We start from the raw sequence: 7,289 nt of genomic DNA on the forward strand, positions 1-7,289 counted from the left end.
GGGGGTAAGGGGGAGAGGCCTACACATTATCTAGCAAGCGCTGCTCCAACCACCAAAGGGCATGAAAGAGAGACGGCAAAAGGGGGAGAAAGGGATGAGGGGTAAGGGGGAGAGGCCTACACATTATCTAGCAAGCGCTGCTCCAACCACCAAAGGGCATGAAAGAGAGACAGTGAAAAAGGGGGAGAAAGGGATGGGGGTAAGGGGGAGAGGCCTACACATTATCTAGCAAGCGCTGCTCCAACCACCAAAGGGCATGAAAGAGAGCGCAAAAGGGGGAGAAAGGGATGGGGGTAAGGGGAGAGGCCTACACATTATCTAGCAAGCGCTGCTCCAACCACCAAAGGGCATGAAAGAGAGACGCATAAAGGGGGAGAAAGGGATGGGGGTAAGGGGGAGAGGCCTACACATTATCTAGCAAGCGCTGCTCCAACCACCAAAGGGCATGAAGAGAGACAGTGAAAAGGGGGAGAAAGGGATGAGGGGTAAGGGGGAGAGGCCTACACATTATCTAGCAAGCGCTGCTCCAACCACCAAAGGCATGAAAGAGAGACAGTGAAAAAGGGGGAGAAAGGGATGGGGGTAAGGGGGAGAGGCCTACACATTATCTAGCAAGCGCTGCTCCAACCACCAAAGGGCATGAAAGAGAGACAGTGAAAAGGGGGAGAAAGGGATGGGGGTAAGGGGGAGAGGCCTACACATTATCTAGCAAGCGCTGCTCCAACCACCAAAGGGCATGAAAGAGAGATGTAAAGGGGGAGAAAGGGATGGGGGTAAGGGGGAGAGGCCTACACATTATCTAGCAAGCGCTGCTCCAACCACCAAAGGGCATGAAAGAGAGGCAAAAAGGGGGAGAAAGGGATGGGGGTAAGGGGGAGAGGCCTACACATTATCTAGCAAGCGCTGCTCCAACCAAAGGGCATGAAAGAGAGACAGTGAAAAAGGGGGAGAAAGGGATGAGGGGTAAGGGGGAGAGGCCTACACATTATCTAGCAAGCGCTGCTCCAACCACCAAAGGGCATGAAAGAGAGATGGCTAAAGGGGGAGAAAGGGATGGGGGTAAGGGGGAGAGGCCTACACATTATCTAGCAAGCGCTGCTCCAACCACCAAAGGGCATGAAAGAGAGATGGCAAAAGGGGGAGAAAGGGATGGGGGTAAGGGGGAGAGGCCTACACATTATCTAGCAAGCGCTGCTCCAACCACCAAAGGGCATGAAAGAGAGACAGTGAAAAAGGGGGAGAAAGGGATGAGGGGTAAGGGGGAGAGGCCTACACATTATCTAGCAAGCGCTGCTCCAACCACCAAAGGGCATGAAAGAGAGAGGAAAAGGGGGAGAAAGGGATGGGGTAAGGGGAGAGGCCTACACATTATCTAGCAAGCGCTGCTCCAACCACCAAAGGGCATGAAAGAGAGAGGCAAAAGGGGGAGAAAGGGATGAGGGGTAAGGGGGAGAGGCCTACACATTATCTAGCAAGCGCTGCTCCAACCACCAAAGGGCATGAAAGAGAGATGCAAAGGGGGAGAAAGGGATGAGGGGTAAGGGGGAGAGGCCTACACATTATCTAGCAAGCGCTGCTCCAACCACCAAAGGGCATGAAAGAGAGACAGGAAAAAGGGGGAGAAAGGGATGGGGGTAAGGGGGAGAGGCCTACACATTATCTAGCAAGCGCTGCTCCAACCACCAAAGGGCATGAAAGAGAGACAGTGAAAAAGGGGGAGAAAGGGATGGGGGTAAGGGGGAGAGGCCTACACATTATCTAGCAAGCGCTGCTCCAACCACCAAAGGGCATGAAAGAGAGATGCAAAAGGGGGAGAAAGGGATGGGGGTAAGGGGGAGAGGCCTACACATTATCTAGCAAGCGCTGCTCCAACCACCAAAGGGCATGAAAGAGAGATGGCAAAAGGGGGAGAAAGGGATGGGGGTAAGGGGGAGAGGCCTACACATTATCTAGCAAGCGCTGCTCCAACCACCAAAGGGCATGAAAGAGAGACGGCAAAAGGGGGAGAAAGGGATGAGGGGTAAGGGGGAGAGGCCTACACATTATCTAGCAAGCGCTGCTCCAACCACCAAAGGGCATGAAAGAGAGTGAAAAAGGGGGAGAAAGGGATGGGGGTAAGGGGGAGAGGCCTACACATTATCTAGCAAGCGCTGCTCCAACCACCAAAGGGCATGAAAGAGAGACAGTGAAAAAGGGGGAGAAAGGGATGAGGGGTAAGGGGGAGAGGCCTACACATTATCTAGCAAGCGCTGCTCCAACACCAAAGGGCATGAAAGAGAGATGGCAAAGGGGGAGAAAGGGATGAGGGGTAAGGGGGAGAGGCCTACACATTATCTAGCAAGCGCTGCTCCAACCACCAAAGGGCATGAAAGAGAGAGGCAAAAGGGGGAGAAAGGGATGGGGGTAAGGGGGAGAGGCCTACACATTATCTAGCAAGCTGCTCCAACCACCAAAGGGCATGAAAGAGAGACAGTGAAAAGGGGGAGAAAGGGATGGGGTAAGGGGGAGAGGCCTACACATTATCTAGCAAGCGCTGCTCCAACCACCAAAGGGCATGAAAGAGAGACAGTGAAAAAGGGGGAGAAAGGGATGGGGGTAAGGGGGAGAGGCCTACACATTATCTAGCAAGCGCTGCTCCAACCACCAAAGGGCATGAAAGAGAGACAGTGAAAAGGGGGAGAAAGGGATGAGGGGTAAGGGGGAGAGGCCTACACATTATCTAGCAAGCGCTGCTCCAACCACCAAAGGGCATGAAAGAGAGAGTGGCAAAAAGGGGGAGAAAGGGAGGGGTAAGGGGGAGAGGCCTACACATTATCTAGCAAGCGCTGCTCCAACCACCAAAGGGCATGAAAGAGAGACAGTGAAAAAGGGGGAGAAAGGGATGAGGGGTAAGGGGGAGAGGCCTACACATTATCTAGCAAGCGCTGCTCCAACCACCAAAGGGCATGAAAGAGAGATTGGCATAAAGGGGGAGAAAGGGATGAGGGGTAAGGGGGAGAGGCCTACACATTATCTAGCAAGCGCTGCTCCAACCACCAAAGGGCATGAAAGAGAGATTGCAAAAGGGGGAGAAAGGGATGAGGGGTAAGGGGGAGAGGCCTACACATTATCTAGCAAGTGCTGCTCCAACCACCAAAGGGCATGAAAGAGAGACGGCAAAAGGGGGAGAAAGGGATGAGGGGTAAGGGGGAGAGGCCTACACATTATCTAGCAAGCGCTGCTCCAACCACCAAAGGGCATGAAAGAGAGACAGTGAAAAAGGGGGAGAAAGGGATGGGGGTAAGGGGGAGAGGCCTACACATTATCTAGCAAGCGCTGCTCCAACCACCAAAGGGCATGAAAGGGAGCAAAAGGGGGAGAAAGGGATGAGGGGTAAGGGGGAGAGGCCTACACATTATCTAGCAAGCGCTGCTCCAACCACCAAAGGGCATGAAAGAGGAGCATAAAGGGGGAGAAAGGGATGAGGGGTAAGGGGGAGAGGCCTACACATTATCTAGCAAGCGCTGCTCCAACCACCAAAGGGCATGAAAGAGAGACAGCGAAAAAGGGGGAGAAAGGGGGGGGTAAGGGGGAGAGGCCTACACATTATCTAGCAAGCGCTGCTCCAACCACCAAAGGGCATGAAAGAGGACGCATAAAGGGGGAGAAAGGGATGAGGGGTAAGGGGGAGAGGCCTACACATTATCTAGCAAGCGCTGCTCCAACCACCAAAGGGCATGAAAGAGAGATCGGCATAAAGGGGGAGAAAGGGATGAGGGGTAAGGGGGAGAGGCCTACACATTATCTAGCAAGCGCTGCTCCAACCACCAAAGGGCATGAAAGAGAGATCGGCATAAAGGGGGAGAAAGGGATGAGGGGTAAGGGGGAGAGGCCTACACATTATCTAGCAAGCGCTGCTCCAACCACCAAAGGGCATGAAAGAGAGACAGGGAAAAGGGGGAGAAAGGGATGGGGGGTAAGGGGGAGAGGCCTACACATTATCTAGCAAGCGCTGCTCCAACCACCAAAGGGCATGAAAGAGAGACAGTGAAAAAGGGGGAGAAAGGGATGAGGGGTAAGGGGGAGAGGCCTACACATTATCTAGCAAGCGCTGCTCCAACCACCAAAGGGCATGAAAGTGGGACCGCCAAAAGGGGGAGAAAGGGATGAGGGGTAAGGGGGAGAGGCCTACACATTATCTAGCAAGCGCTGCTCCAACCACCAAAGGGCATGAAAGAGGGACATAAAAGGGAGAAAGGGATGGGGGGTAAGGGGGAGAGGCCTACACATTATCTAGCAAGCGCTGCTCCAACCACCAAAGGGCATGAAAGAGAGACAGTGATAAAGGGGGAGAAAGGGATGAGGGGTAAGGGGGAGAGGCCTACACATTATCTAGCAAGCGCTGCTCCAACCACCAAAGGGCATGAAAGAGGGACCGCCATAAAGGGGGAGAAAGGGATGGGGGGTAAGGGGGAGAGGCCTACACATTATCTAGCAAGCGCTGCTCCAACCACCAAAGGGCATGAAAGAGGGACGCATAAAGGGGAGAAAGGGATGGGGGGTAAGGGGGAGAGGCCTACACATTATCTAGCAAGCGCTGCTCCAACCACCAAAGGGCATGAAAGAGGGACCGCCATAAAGGGGGAGAAAGGGATGGGGGGTAAGGGGGAGAGGCCTACACATTATCTAGCAAGCGCTGCTCCAACCACCAAAGGGCATGAAAGAGGGACCGCCATAAAGAGGGAGAAAGGGATGGGGGGTAAGGGGGAGAGGCCAACACATTATCTGGCAAGCGCTGCTCCAACCACCAAAGGGAATGAAAGAGGACCGCATAAGGGGAGAAAGGGATGGGGGTAAGGGGGAGAGGCCTACACATTATCTGGCAAGCGCTGCTCCAACCACCAAAGGGCATGAAAGAGAGACAGTGATAAAGGGGGAGAAAGGGATGAGGGGTAAGGGGGAGAGGCCTACACATTATCTAGCAAGCGCTGCTCCAACCACCAAAGGGCATGAAAGAGGGACCGCCATAAAGAGGGAGAAAGGGATGGGGGGTAAGGGGGAGAGGCCTACACATTATCTAGCAAGCGCTGCTCCAACCACCAAAGGGCATGAAAGAGGACCGCCATAAAGGGGGAGAAAGGGATGGGGGTAAGGGGGAGAGGCCTACACATTATCAAGCAAGCGCTGCTCCAACCACCAAAGGGCATGAAAGAGGGACCGCCATAAAGAGGGAGAAAGGGATGGGGGGTAAGGGGGAGAGGCCTACACATTATCTAGCAAGCGCTGCTCCAACCACCAAAGGGCATGAAAGAGAGACAGTGAAAAAGGGGGAGAAAGGGATGGGGGGTAAGGGGGAGAGGCCTACACATTATCTAGCAAGCGCTGCTCCAACCACCAAAGGGCATGAAAGAGAGACAGTGAAAAAGGGGGAGAAAGGGATGGGGGGTAAGGGGGTAAGGGGGAGACGCCTACACATTATCTAGCAAGCGCTGCTCCAACCACCAAAGGGCATGAAAGAGAGATCGGCATAAAGGGGGAGAAAGGGATGAGGGGTAAGGGGGAGAGGCCTACACATTATCTAGCAAGCGCTGCTCCAACCACCAAAGGGCATGAAAGAGAGAGAGTGATAAAGGGGGAGAAAGGGATGGGGGGTAAGGGGGAGAGGCCTACACATTATCTAGCAAGCGCTGCTCCAACCACCAAAGGGCATGAAAGAGAGAGTATCATAAAGGGGGAGAAAGGGATGAGGGGTAAGGGGGAGAGGCCTACACATTATCTAGCAAGCGCTGCTCCAACCACCAAAGGGCATGAAAGAGAGACAGTGATAAAGGGAGAAAGGGATGGGGGTAAGGGGGAGAGGCCTACACATTATCTAGCAAGCGCTGCTCCAACCACCAAAGGGCATGAAAGAGAGACAGTGATAAAGGGGGAGAAAGGGATGAGGGGTAAGGGGGAGAGGCCTACACATTATCTAGCAAGCGCTGCTCCAACCACCAAAGGGCATGAAAGAGAGACAGTGATAAAGGGGGAGAAAGGGATGAGGGGTAAGGGGGAGAGGCCTACACATTATCTAGCAAGCGCTGCTCCAACCACCAAAGGGCATGAAAGAGAGACAGTGAAAAAGGGGGAGAAAGGGATGAGGGGTAAGGGGGAGAGGCCTACACATTATCTAGCAAGCGCTGCTCCAACCACCAAAGGGCATGAAAGAGAGACAGTGATAAAGGGGGAGAAAGGGATGAGGGGTAAGGGGGAGAGGCCTACACATTATCTAGCAAGCGCTGCTCCAACCACCAAAGGGCATGAAAGAGAGACAGTGATAAAGGGGGAGAAAGGGATGAGGGGTAAGGGGGAGAGGCCTACACATTATCTAGCAAGCGCTGCTCCAACCACCAAAGGGCATGAAAGAGAGACAGTGATAAAGGGGGAGAAAGGGATGGGGGTAAGGGAGAGAGGCCTACACATTATCTAGCAAGCGCTGCTCCAACAACCAAAGGTCATGAAAGAGAGACAGTGATAAAGGGGGAGAAAGGGATGAGGGGTAAGGGGGAGAGGCCAACACATTATCTAGCAAGCGCTGCTCCAACAATCAAAGGGCATGAAAGAGAGACAGTGATAAAGGGGGAGAAAGGGAGGAGGGGTAAGGGAGAGAGGCCTACACATTATCTAGCAAGCGCTGCTCCAACCACCAAAGGGCATGAAAGAGAGATGGGCAAAAGGGGGAGAAAGGGATGGGGGGTAAGGGGGAGAGGCCTACACATTATCTAGCAAGCGCTGCTCCAACCACCAAAGGGCATGAAAGAGAGACAGTGAAAAAGGGGGAGAAAGGGATGGGAGGTAAGGGGGAGAGGCCTACACATTATCTAGCAAGCGCTGCTCCAACAACCAAAGGTCATGAAAGAGAGACAGTGAAAAAGGGGGAGAAAGGGATGGGAGGTAAGGGGGAGAGGCCTACACATTATCTAGCAAGCGCTGCTCCAACCACCAAAGGTCATGAAAGAGAGACAGTGATAAAGGGGGAGAAAGGGTTGGGGGGTAAGGGGGAGAGGCCTACACATTATCTAGCAAGCGCTGCTCCAACCACCAAAGGGCATGAAAGAGAGACAGTGAAAAAGGGGGAGAAAGGGATGGGAGGTAAGGGGGAGACGCCTACACATTATCTAGCAAGCGCTGCTCCAACCACCAAAGGTCATGAAAGAGAGATGGGTAAAAAGGGGGAGAAAGGGATGGGGGGTAAGGGGGAGAGGCCTACACATTATCTAGCAAGCGCTGCTCCAACCACCAAGGGGCATGAAAGAGAGACAGTGATAAAG

The sequence above is a fragment of the Micropterus salmoides genome, unplaced genomic scaffold (genome assembly GCF_014851395.1).
Source record: "Micropterus salmoides isolate LMB-PRFRI ecotype aquatic unplaced genomic scaffold, ASM1485139v1 Ms_hic_scaffold_20, whole genome shotgun sequence".
Taxonomy (NCBI): Eukaryota; Metazoa; Chordata; class Actinopteri; order Centrarchiformes; family Centrarchidae; genus Micropterus; species Micropterus salmoides.